The sequence below is a fragment of the Heterocephalus glaber genome, unplaced genomic scaffold (genome assembly GCF_053883595.1).
Source record: "Heterocephalus glaber isolate CG9 unplaced genomic scaffold, H.glaber_assembly_v1.0 deba00001600, whole genome shotgun sequence".
Taxonomy (NCBI): domain Eukaryota; kingdom Metazoa; phylum Chordata; class Mammalia; order Rodentia; family Bathyergidae; genus Heterocephalus; species Heterocephalus glaber.
Window position 1 is genome coordinate 10581682 of NW_028258372.1, and position 12662 is coordinate 10594343.

Consider the following 12662-nt stretch of genomic DNA (forward strand, 5'->3'; position numbering starts at 1 on the left):
CTGTATCTCATGTTATGAACATAAATGTATATAAAACATTCCTTCAAGATTTTTTGAGATCTAAGTAAAAAAAAAAAGTGTTTTAAAAAAGGTGGTTAGCTCCAGGTTTTATAGAAAAAATCCTTGAAATGTTAACCTGGAACGCCTTGTTTTGGGATAGCTCTGCTGCGCGCCCCCTCCTCTGCCCCAGCTTTCCCTTGGGTCATGGTGGACTGGAATGGTTTCCTCAGTGTACATCCTGAGTGTTGTCACACATGGAGCCAGGACTGCCTTCCAGGGTACAATGGAATGATTCTGCATGTGAACTCTGTGGGCAGTGTTTGCTAGGGGTTGTAGAAAGCACTTAAAATTGGGTGAAATTATATAGATATTCCATTTTTATATTATCTTCCTGTTTACATTTTGCATTTCATGAAGTATTGTGTGAGAATTTATTTGCTAGTTATAGAACTTTATTTAAGATGGAAACCTGCATTGCACAATGAGTCTTAGAGAAGCAGGAGTGGGTTTTAGTAGATGATGTGTTGTTTTAACTTCACATTGTTGAAATGAAAGACATTTTGTTTTACTTATATTTTCACTTCATAGTTTTGCCCATTGCTCAATTTTTTTTCTTAAAGAAATTATACTGTCAAGTTTGGTTCAAATACCACAAAATCAGAACATTTGGAACATATGGGACTCTTAGAATTAAAACTAAATATTTCATTTAAAAATTAAATATCTGAATGTAAAATAGCTTACTTTGGTTCAAAATATATACTTGCAATAATTATTTATTAAATATTAAAAAATAGTTTGGGGTACTCTAGGGTTATATTTTTAAGCTTGACCAGAATCTTTTTAAGAAAAGTAAAAATTAATTTTAAATAGTGAAATAGTTAACATTGTAACGAACTAAATCAAACTTCACAAATTTCTAATTTTACTCCCCTTCCAGTTTTTACTCTTAAATGTTTGAAATATTCATATACAAAATCCAGCCCTGATCATTTCATTCCAATTAACAATGCACAAATCAAAGTTTTGCTTTCCTCAAAAGATATACAATGCATATCATTAAGCACTTTACTCAAGCTTCTGAAAGTACTGAATTGCTTGAACATCTGAAGAGCATGAATGTGGTGAATGGGAGCATGTGTTCCAAGTGAATGTATTGGCCCTGTAAATTCTTCTCCTAGAACCGTAGCAGAGGCCCCTTCTTAATTAAACAATGAGAAAGTAATAATTCTATGTATATCATGACACTTGCAAATACTGATGTTTCAATTTCAACTTCCCATTTATCAAAATAGAAGAAACAATTATTTTAATAAATTTAAAAATATGTTGGAAATACTTTTTCCACTATACCTTACATAGACAAGTCTGTCAGTTTCTTAAGAGTCTTGATCCTTTAGAATATTATTCTTTTCTCCTTTATCTTCTCTCTCTATGCCTCACCACCTCCCCATTGAAGAAAAAAGTCACAATGTAGAAAACAATACTTAGTTTATGGATTAGAACTATTAGAATAATTTATTTCTTGCCAAACATCAAACTGAAGTTCTGTTTTGATATATTGATTTTTTAAAAAAAGTATCAATTATGGGATGCTTCAAAGATGTATACAATAAATGTCAAGGGTAATGATTTGCTAACAACAGTTAGGAAAAGAGAATTATAGAAAGCACAGGAACATTTTCAGAAATGGGTTTTATTGTATTTCATAGGCACCACTTTACTTTTGGTGGGTTTTAATATTTGAATCAAAATAAAATAATAAGAATAATACATACGAGTTAAGCATTAAGCCAACAGGTTAAAAGCCCAGACCCCAAGCCCCTCACTCAGGTTGTAGCTCTTGGATGCTACGGTGTGAGGACTGCTTTCTTTCAATGGCTGGTTGTCACTCAGGCTGGGTTGTCATGTGACTGCCTGTCTGTGCCTGCTGTACAGGTGAGCGGATGTTCTGCACAGCAAGTGTAGACAGGCAGACACATGACAACTCTGTCCAGCCAGGCCCTTGGTTCCTTCAGGTTTCCTTTGCTCATGGACAGATACAATCAGCCTGTTTTCCAGATCAGGTGATTTGGGAGGGTGAGGGGAAAGGGAGAAAAACACACAGCAGAATTAAACATTAAAACATTATGGAACTAAAAACAAGTTAGACGTTTGACTTTATTCAGAAAGTACACTTACACATTTGTTCCAATGTGCTAACATGGATATTTGGAATAACAGAAAACTCACATTAAAATTTTAAGGAAGAAAAAAGATTAAACACAATGATTATTCTCAAGTCCAGTTTCTATTATGACTGGCCCACGTGCAGTCAGAGTTCAGAGTAATTGAACCAGATGTTTTTCCTCTTTGCAAAAACTCTGCATATTTTAATTCTGAAGTTAAAGATAAAGACTATGTTTATACATGTTTCTTGTAGTAGATAAGAACTATAACCTTGCCCACAAAGAAGAAAATTGTCATTTACTTGGTAATAGCAGCCATTTTCAAAATAATTAATGAGCCTAATGTATTTGGCAACTCGACCAATGGACTTTGGTTTCTGATGCTTTGATAGTGGGATTTTATATCTCAAAAAGAATTTATTTAAAACTTTCATTTTCCCTTTTAATGCACAGTTCCTAAGTATGGAGTGAAAATCAAATAAAAGGCAGTTGTGAGTTTAAGTTTTCCACCCCTTAATTAACTTGCAGGGTCATGAAATGAACCAAAGGATGAACTGGAAAGCTGTTCGAGACAGTGATGCTTAGAATGTGTTTTGGACATTATTAGTGTGTGTATGGTTACAAAATAGAACCTTAGACACTGAAAAGGAAAACTAATTTCATATCCAAAAATTAAATCCAGACTTTTGAAATTTTTCTTATAATAAAGAATCAATAATAATACATATATAGATACAAAATGCAATTCTGGAGAGTCAGAATGATTTTGGCTCTTTTAATATAAATTACCAATTCATACATGTAAAGGTTAAATACCTTTGCTTTACTACTTGTGTCCTTTTTAAAAACAAAATATCCATATAGACAAAATTCCAATGAGTTGGACTTCTTTAAAAAAACACAAACACACATGTTACTATCCAAGGAGTGTATACTTGGGATTTAAAAATTTTTTTTGTTTAAAAAAATTAATAGTTTATTATTTACTTCTAATTATATTAATAAATCTTTGAGAAAGTAAAGTAGCCTTATGGAGAGCAAAAATAGTTTTCAGGGACTGAAAAATGACAGTTCTACAAATATGAACTTTTAGACAGTGACTAGGTATGCTAAAGTTTTGACAAAGAATTGATAAGTGCAATTTCTATGTGTTTGTTTAATTTAAAAAATAATTCTGTCTCTGTTCATCACTTTAGAGTTGAACTTTTTTTTTCTTCACAGAATTAAAAACATCAGTAAACTTGGCTGCTATTTAAATAATTGCAAGGTTAGATTATGCAAAAAGCAAATACCTGAAAATACTATTAGGCTATTATTGCTGCATTCAGTGCAACAGAAAATAATTATAGAATGATTCACTTACAAAGAATATACTGGTAGAAATTAAAAGTTACTATATTCTGCACAGCTTTCCCTCACTCTCCCAAAATAATTTGATCCAGTTTATTGTGCTCAATTAAAGGAATGATGCATGCAACCTGAAAAAATAGAAAGAAATATTTGTGAGTTCATATGTTATCCTTTAATATGAAACAGTTTTATTACACCAAGATATTCAAAAACTTTTAAGCCTGAAAAATCAATCGTAGCAGTTTTTCAGGGTGAAAAAAATCTGACTGAAAAACAAGAAAAAATTATCTACTCCTAAGGCTTTTGTACAATTTATGTTCCTGACTGGTTTTTAAAACACAGCTATCATATGTATGTGGTATATGCGTATTTCATAGTTATGTTGAACCTGTCCTAAGCTGGTTAAAAAATATCAAAGACTGAAAAAATTCCTGACATTTTTCAATCTCCCAAATGTTAGGGTGAATATTACTTTATCTCTTAAATTCCTAGTCGAAATGTGAAATACCCATTACATTATTATCATTGTATGGAATTTTAAAAATCTTTACTATACCTTATTTCCTTTTTGTCTTTTATTTTTTAAGAAAAAATGCAAGAAAAGAATTATCTTCTAAATCTTCCACAGTAAAAGTAAAGCAAGGCAACTCGAGGAAATTGAGTACCACAATATGCCAGAAAATTCAAATTGAAGATTTAATTATTTTTGTTAATTTACTTCATTAACCCTACTTATTAAACTGATATAAAAAATTCTTAATAGGCGACCTTTGGAAAAGTTCTAAACATTTATGTCTATGTAATTTGCAGGACACCAAAGGATAAAGGGATTTGAAGAAAGTTTCAATCTTAACTCGGGCACTTCCTGTCTCAGGTTAAAGCCTGACCTTCCAGTTATTTTAAGCTGGGATTTGTGAGTGATGGTCTCTTATTATTTAGACATTATTGTGATGGGTAGGCCAGTCTCCTTAGAGTGAGATGAGTTGTTTTAAAAGAGCAGATTCCTTATAGAGTAATTGAAAGCTTTGGCTTCTCTTTACTGGACATGGACATTTGTGGATGCGTTTTTTAGGGGTTTTTTGGGGTTTTTTTTTTTTGTACTTAACCAAGTTGTACTTTCTTTTCCCCAAAAACAAAAGGGAAAAGGCCAAAAATTCTTTCATTAGGACTTTTATATCTAAAATCTTTCCCACAGAGTGAAATGCTTGGGTGGTCCGTAGGCAAAGGTGGGGGGAGATAGTATATTTTGGTCTTTCAAAAATATAAACATATTCTCTGGGCTGCAAATTGAATGCCAAGCAGGAAGGAGATTAAGCCTATTGACTAACTGCAGGAAAGTGATCAGTGTGCAACTCTGTCCCATTGTAAACAAACTTTCTTTTATTTTGAGATCTATAACGTTATAGAAATATTTTAAAATTTCAGTGGACTGTTCTATGTTGATCCTCTTTCAATTACTGAATGATGTTGTTGAAGCTGAGCCTCTGAATTTCCTTTTCCTTAGATAGCTGAAAAAATTCTTTTAACGCAGTACTTAATTTATCCATCATCCACACATTAAAATGAAAACTATGAAATTTCTATGGAATGCAATTTGGATAGACCTCGCCAATGGTTTTCTCTTTATGACCATAATGTTTAATTTTAGCTCACTTACCATTTCATCCAAGACAGTTTTAGTTGAAGATGCTCACTGTTGGTTAGTTTCCTCTGGAATAGATTCCATGATCCCTAAAATATTTGTATATCTCCTTATAAAGTAATAGTAAAATAATATTAAGCATTATTCTAATTACCCTCGAAACAGATACAGCCACTTTTTATGATTATGTGTATATAAATGTTGGTATATGTACCAGCATGTAGAATACCTTTCTGCCTTCATTGTGCAGTAGTTTATAAAATGACCTTTTGCTTTGGATTGATCCTGAATTTAACTCATACAATTTAAAATTTATTATTCCTTTTCATTTGTTAAAAGTTTGCCTTACAAATGGGTCTTTAAGACTCCACTGAGCACAGACAGGGTCTCCTTGGTTACCTCTTTACAAAGTAATTTTTTATATTTTTACTTTTGGACTTCAGCCAAAGACATACTTGTATCCCTTCTAGCTCCAGATTAAAAGTCACCTCCAGGATAAAATAGGTGAGGGGCTCCTAGAGATTAGTTTCTCTGAAAAACTAAAAGGCTATTTAATATGAAGAAAGAAATTTAATTTAAACACACATTAAATGAAACCAAATTATGAAATTCAATTATTTCTAGAGTAAAAAATAAAACCCACTAAATTTGAGAAATCTTCTATATTAACGAAGTACCATGTAGCTATCTTCCTCCTTTAGGGTTGGGTAAATTAGCAAAATTACATTTCTTAGAAACAAAGGCTCCCATCCATTACCTAATAGTTTTTTTGTTTTGTTTTGTTTTTCTATGTAAAAAAAACTGTGTAGATTTTTAAAGTCTCAAATGGTCTATTAAAATAATATGGAAATCTGTAAGTCACAAGAGAAGATGAAAGTTGGCTTTACTATATCATCTAAGTGAAAAATAGCTAAATTTCTCCTTGCTATTTACATGCTAAATAAAAACCATAAGTAGATAAGAAAACTTAGGTGTTCCTTACACCAGCCAGTTGCAGAATGATCAGAAGGATAAATTTTAAATTGTTTTGACAAAGAAGAAACTTGGGGAAACTTCTGTAATTAAATATTCTGCAGAACAGAATCTGTGTCAATTTTTAACTGTTGCAAAATGTAAAATAGAAAATTATTTGCTCAGGACAAAGACGTTACATTCACTTTCCACAAAAGCCTATAAAAGAACATTTTCATTGCACGGAATTATTTTAAGGCAAAAATAAAAGGGGGTTGAGGGCGTTAGAGGGAAGGCAGTACCAGTGTTCCAGAACTTTCTTTAAGGGATCCAGCTCTAAAGTTCAGTACAGGTCACACAGGTCACTTTGTAGCCCAGACTTTTCTATTTTTCTCTTTAGGATTTCATTCAGCTTGAGGGTTTTCTTCCCTCCCACCTTCCTCCCCCTCTCCCACCCTCTTTCACCTCCGAGACTGCTGGAAACTGACCAAAGAAAACTTCTGTCTTCATTTACAAATTCCTTTTTTATCAGTAGGTTTCTAGACAAAGTACCTTATCATTTTAAATGCTGGGAGACATAGAAGCCTTGTAAAATATAGGCAAGAGGTTTCAGCTGGCCAGCAATTCATCAAGCATTCTTGGATTAAAAAAAAAAAAGCAATGCAGAGTTATATATTGTGATATCTACAGACAGAGGTTTCCAGTCTCTGATTTATTCAGTTGCTGACTCAGTAAGTTGTGGGTTGGCACTACTTTCTGGGGGAAGTCTCATCTGCATTGTCTGGTGGGCAAAAACTTGGCAGGCTCATCTTTTATTGTTAGGAACTGTTATTCCTGATATTTATATTACATAAGCAAATATTTAGAAAAAATTTTACTAATATGGAATTTTGAAAATAGCAAGTATTCTTTAGTTTTGGGTAAAATTCATTTAATCCTGGAGCGTCCAAAGTTATGCATTTAACCCTCATTCATAGTGTTAGTCTCTGAATTATTAATTTCAACAATTCAAAACTAGCCTTGTTGAGTTCCTAAGGGTTCAGAGTGAGTTTTTTCACATTTCATTTTGAAGTGGAAAAACCTTTAAACTTAAGAAGACACTTGAATTACCAATCTTTAGAAATAATAAAACATAAAGTAAGTCACTACATATTATACATCGTCGCTTTTTAAAAATTAAACACATGGCCCTCTATCACACATGGGAGCCCTACCTTGGTTCCCATGGTCACAGACCAGGTGAGCAGTCACGGAGGCCTTACCCGCAGGTTTTCCCTCGAGTGGTCCTTTCTCAGCAGTGTTCCTGAGCGCTTCTTGGTCCCTAGCGTGCAAAACCTGTGAAGAGAAACACTGGGTGTGAGATTCAACAAAGGAGCAAACCAATGTCTTCTCCTTGGAAACAGCAAATTTTGTCCCCAGCAGTCCATGGCGTTGCTGTCCCTTGCCCAGTCTAACCAATGTGCAGACTACTGTACAACGGCATTGTCCTGAACAGGTAGTCTGAACACTGGGGCGACGGAGCAGGATCTCCAGAAGCTCCCAGCTGTGGACTTAAAATCCTCTCCTGGTCCTGGGGAAGAGCCTCCCTTCCTGCACCAGGGGTGGATTCAGCTTTCCCCCCTGAATTCGGCCGCACTGACTGAGACGCACTCAAGGGCTGTGATTTCCAGTCTTGACGTGGCACATTTGCTGCAGACTAGGGAACTGGCAATGAATTTAGGACCAGGAAAAGGGGGAGGGCTGGGCTGGAGAGTCCATATATGGGATGATGTCACCCTGGGGAGGTTTGGGTATGTGCTGTGCCGCTGGAGAGACCGCTAGAATCGCCTGCTCTCAGACATGGGTCTGTGCATAAAATGGTACCAGATGTTCTCGTGTAATGTTAAGCAGTCATTTCATCTTCAGGCCAGATTTTTTTCCTCAACTGGGCAGGAAATGGGCCCCAGTATGGAAAAGCTGTAAAAAAAGAGTCAAGATGTACAGTTCTGCTGTGGCCAACTGAAAGTGAGTTTAGAGTAGCAGTACAAATTTGCCGTCTGATCCAGGCTAGAGAAATCACTTGAAGATAGAGAAGAGATAAAATAGTAAACAGAAAGTTGAACACTGGAAGGCAGAGCTCATTTTTGGAGCTTTCCCGTGGTACTTAATTTTCTGGTGTTTCACTCTTCAGAAAGGGCAGATAAGTTTTGTTATCCCCCCCCCCCCCCTCTTGTCTCTTGGATCTGTCAGCAGCTCTCAGGCTGCTCTAGACTTGAGCAGTAATTATAGCAACTTCCTGAAAGTGAAGCCCCCATGAAAAGTCTGGAGAAATGTTCTTTGTCATGGCCTCTACATGAGTAATTAGTTCCACATGTGGCCTTCCTAGTTTCCCTCAGCTATTTTGGCTGGCTCTTGGAATGCTGTGCAATAGTTTTACCTAAAGAAACTTTAAAGTTTTGATTTCAGGCACCCACAATGCAATGATAGCTCTGGTCTCCTAACAAATTGCCTCTGGCAGATGCAGGCTGTTAGGTGCAACACTTTTTTTTACTGGTAATTCCTGACTCTGTTTTAGAACTTTTGTTTTGTTTGCGTGATATTCTACTGCTTAGTTTTATCTCTGGTTAAGTAAATCTGTTGAAATTTGCCAATACCTGCTTGACAAAAGGTTACAAGATATCAGACCCCTGGCATCCACTCTTCTTCTCCCCCTGTTGTTACTATTTTCAATTATAATATTGCTGAATATTGTGAAAGTGAAGTTCTCTGACTTTCCCTCCACAGATCTCTGATTAATGTTAGAGTTGCTTCAAACAAGAGCTTGATTAATTGGCCCTCAAGACAGAGATCATGATCTGAGAAAAGTTTTAGGTAGCTTCCAAATTTAATTTCTTACCAAACTAAGAAATGTAGCATTGTTTCAAGAAATGCAACCAAAGCAGTTCATTTCTACTGGCCTTATGCAAGTCTTTTTAGCAGTAGAAAAGCATACCTCTTTTATATACATTGGATGGAATGTTTTAAAATACTTCAAGCCAGAACTGGTTTAAAGCATTTGGTTTTCATAAAATGGCTTATTCTAAATTAACATACCACTAAGAGTTCAAAAATGATTACAAGGCCTGGTTACCTTGTGAGGAAGATTAAATATTATAAAAATGAATTATCTAGAAGCCAAGGATGGAACAAAGAAATTAGCAGGAGGTATATCATTCATAGAGAGATTTAAAATCACCAGTGGAAATCAGAGAAATTACTTCATATCACTGTAGTCTTTTTCTTTGCTTGTATCTTCAGGGCCTAGCTGATAATGCTTGAGGAAGCCAGTATAATTCAACTTCCTTTTCCCCATAGAGTACTGGAATCAGTGTAAGTGTGGCTGAAAATGATCTAATAGTCTTCTTACATGTGGATACTAATTCCATTCTTCTTAAGTATCTACACATTTATTCATTAAATCATCATGGAGAAGCTACGAGCCAGCGGTCCACCAGAAATACAGCATTGCAGGGGCGGGCCAAACAGAGCTGGGCATAGTGGTACACACCCACAATCCCAGGACTTTGAGAAGCTGACATAGGAGGATCACTTTATGTTTTTGAGTCTCATCTGGACAATTCTGCAAGACCTTGTCTCTTAATAAATAAATAAATTAATTAATTAATGACTGGCAGTGTAGTTCATTGTAAAGTCCTGGATTCAATCCTTAGTACCATGGGCGCGCGCGCGCGCACACACACACACACACACACACACACACACACAAAGATGAAACTTTTTTCCCTTCTCATTTCTATTTATATGACAGGGACAAACATTGGAAATTTTTGTTAAAGCAAGTGAAAGGTGGTTCTGATCAGACTACTCCATGATTTCATCTCAGTTCATACACTCTATCCTCTCAAATGGTTCTACCAGTGGTACATAAAGATTTCAAGATGTTGCAGTCAAGGCATTTATGTTTATACTTGTCTTTGAGGCTTTTGAATCATCTTAAGTGATTTTCTCCAGAAACAGTTATAAAGATTGTGTTGCCTTAGCATGTATGCCTGTCTCCTTGGGCTGCCGGTTGACTAATATTTTTAGAATCATTTTTCCTCCAGAGTAGTTCAGGAAGTATTTATTCTTTCCTACTCATAGGTTGGTCATAGTACCAAGGACTAAGGATATAGAGTAAGAAGATCTGAGTCCTGCCCTCACTTGAATGTTAGCAACTTGTGATCAAGTTCAGTCTAAAAGGTCCACCATGCTATCATGGAAAGTCCTTGGCATTGATCTGGAGTTGGCTTGAAGGCTTTTTCTATGTCTGCAAAGTTATCAGTTGAATGCCTGGAATGTATTGGACCCTAGAAAGCAAAGTTGTGTGTTTCAAAGACTGGACTTTAATGAACTAAAATTGCTTTCCTTACTTATTTCAAAAGCCATTGATCAAATTGATTACTGAATCAATGGATTATTTTTGGTGACTGTGAAATTTGTTTCATTTAAAAAATTTATGCAAAAAACCCTGGCTCATTTGACTATTATTCCCAAGTTTGGCAAATTTTTGTGGTTTTAGAAATTCTTAAATTGAAACCAAGACCGAGACTTGTTTTTTTGTATCTATGCAGCAGTAGGGTTACTAGTGTTTATATCTCGTTTGTAAACTGCATACTTTTGGCTAATATTTATATAGCTTTAATATTATTTTGTAACAAGGTTAGTGTACAGGTATTATAAAATTTCCCACACTAGAAAAGCATGGAAACACAAGTTAATCACTGTCAATCATAGTCCCTTCCAACCTTCGAACCCTTTCTATCTTCCAAAATTAATGATGTAATTCCTTTTACTACTTTCTCAGTGGTCATTTTATAGCTTCTTTGTAGATTACAAAAATTCTTTCATATATAATGTATTAGTTTCTCACAGTAACCGTATAATCAAGACATCATTTTATCGATTATTGAATCAAGTCTCAGAGAGGTGAAGCATATTGCTTTGTGATTATAGTGAATAAAACTCAGATTTTTTCCACTTCATAAAAAAGCACATTGTCAGTTTACCAAGGCATCTTTCCCTACTGAATTCTTATAATGCTTATACAACCTGTTATTAAAATGTGGATTATTTGCTGCTCTGGCATAGGTTTTTTGTTTGTTTGTTTGTTTTGAGAAAGTCTCACTGTGTAGCCCAGGCTGGCCTTGAACTCACTCTGTAGCCCAGATGGGCCTCGAACTTGCTGTGATCCTCCTGCCTTAGCCTCCTGAGCGCTGGGACTACGGGAGAGGGCTACACCACTCCTGGCTCTGTTGTAGTTTTGTACTAAAATATTATCTGCATTATTTGTTATTTCACATATTTGGATCTTTCCCCAGATAAAATATAAGCTAATTGAAGATAGGGACAGTTTTTTATAATATTTTGTTTGATTGGCTCTTAGTAGGCCATTTAGCTAACTGGTAAAAGAGTGAGCAAAAGCTAAATAGTATGGAAATGGTTTCTGATCAAACTTCATCATAATAACTTAGGAATTTAAATAGAAAAAATAATACAATGTTAACATATGTAGATGTACTATACCTATGAATCAGATTATGTTATTCTTTTGGAAATAAATGTGAACATTGGGGCCAGCCACATTTCCTTGCTTATTTTTGGCCTTCTAATCTGGAAGCATCCTGTGTAGCAGTGGGTTGTACAATCTTGTGTTAAAAGCCGGATCCAATCAAGTTGTGATGTTTCCTTTCTTGCTGTTTTCTGTTTCCACATTTCCATGTTTCCATGTAGCTCAGATAAAAATCTAGTTGACCTCAATTCACTGCAAATTAGAGAAGACAGCCCCACTTAGATTAGCATTGTGTGTGTGGATTAGCACTGTTTTGTGTTGTTGCAGGCAGTGCAGTCCTCTAATCCCCACCATTTTCTAGTTTGTTAGAGCCCAGAGGAATAGAAGATTTGCTGTAGCAAAGCCTTCCACTTTTCTTTCTTTGTCTGACTTGCAAAACAAATGGCTACCTTCTAATCTTGGTGAGGAAGGGCCTTTGCTGGGGAGAGAAGCATGCCAGTCTGCAAAATAGAGCAGAAATATTCCAGAGGAGTTAAGATTTTCGGGAGGTGACTTAAAGAGAAGTTAAATTACAACAGATATAAATCATAAACCTAGTGTAACTGATTTTACAATCTTTGAAAAGCTTACAAAAGGCAAACGTTGTGAGGTTGATTTTAAAACATACATTTATGAATGTGTGTTTTGTTTTGCCTGTTTCTAGAATTTCCGTAACTGAGTCTGTTTATTTAGAAATCAGCCCCTAACAAAAAGCAATATATGTTTTATGAACATTCTTTCCTCAAATCAATTGAGGAGATAAGGTTACGTCTTGGAGTTTCACTAACCACTGGTGTGCAGAGCAGCCATTTCTGTATTTTAGTAATATAATATATCCATCCAGCAGGCAAACCTTAAAAATTCTGGCTCTATGGAATACCAGTTAATGAAGGTAAACACATGATTTATGACTTGCATGATCTGGAATTGCTGTCTTGAAATCTTTAGGAGAAGGCAAATTAAGGGGCTGGAAGACTATTGCTAG

The 12662-nt window shown here is 35.2% G+C and overlaps 1 protein-coding gene and 1 long non-coding RNA gene across 12 annotated transcripts in view; one reads left to right on the forward strand and one right to left on the reverse strand.

The window, feature by feature from the left end:
• Dnm3 (dynamin 3) overlaps positions 1–12662 on the forward strand; it is a 587991-nt gene that overhangs the window by 296801 nt on the left and 278528 nt on the right. The window lies entirely within an intron of this gene.
• Positions 1488–8304, reverse strand: LOC147823089 (uncharacterized). Of its 2 annotated transcripts, XR_015444322.1 has the most exons (3): positions 7326–8083; positions 5176–5249; positions 1488–3646 (listed from the first exon to the last, which is right to left on the reverse strand). It is a non-coding gene; the product is annotated as an uncharacterized LOC147823089 (long non-coding RNA). The 2 variants fall into 2 exon arrangements; XR_015444321.1 differs by having other exon boundaries at positions 5176–8304.